Source organism: Camelina sativa, unplaced genomic scaffold (genome assembly GCF_000633955.1).
Source record: "Camelina sativa cultivar DH55 unplaced genomic scaffold, Cs unpScaffold08942, whole genome shotgun sequence".
NCBI lineage: Eukaryota > Viridiplantae > Streptophyta > Magnoliopsida > Brassicales > Brassicaceae > Camelina > Camelina sativa.
This window is the reverse complement of record NW_010930005.1, coordinates 1-420: the sequence shown is the minus strand read 5'-3', so window position 1 is coordinate 420 and position 420 is coordinate 1. Positions and strand designations below refer to the sequence as shown.

At 39.0% G+C, this 420-nt stretch overlaps 1 long non-coding RNA gene across 1 annotated transcript; it reads right to left on the bottom strand.

The window, feature by feature from the left end:
• LOC104775120 lies at window positions 1-419 on the bottom strand. The gene is made up of 3 exons (XR_765709.1): window positions 379-419; window positions 115-253; window positions 1-10 (listed from the first exon to the last, which is right to left on the bottom strand). It is a non-coding gene; the product is annotated as an uncharacterized LOC104775120 (long non-coding RNA).
• Between the last annotated feature and the right edge of the window lies 1 nt (window position 420).

Sequence of the window (420 nt, the reverse complement as noted above, 5' to 3'; positions counted from 1 at the left end):
CAGCTGCATCCTGCACATAATATTGTCAACCTCAAACCGATTCTTTCCCTAAACCAGCGACAATCTATTCTCTTTTTAAACCATCATCTGTTTTGTTTAAAGTATTGAACTTACATCTCTAGACGAGGAAGAGAAGAAACTCTTACTCCTAAGTGCACTCTCTTATGCAATATTTTTGAATCAGTTGATCTCAGTGAAGTGGCCCACACAGGCAATACACCCTCCATTGAAGAAACCTGTTCGGGAGAGAGAACTGGCGACATGTTTAGTTAAAGAAAGTTACTGATATATGATGCAGTGATGACTGATGAAGAGGAACCAGTTAAGAACAAAGGGAAGTCACTGAAACGTTCTAAAACTCAATAACACTTAAACTACCTTGGCCAGTTTGCATGAAATGTGTTAGAAGAATCGAACTCC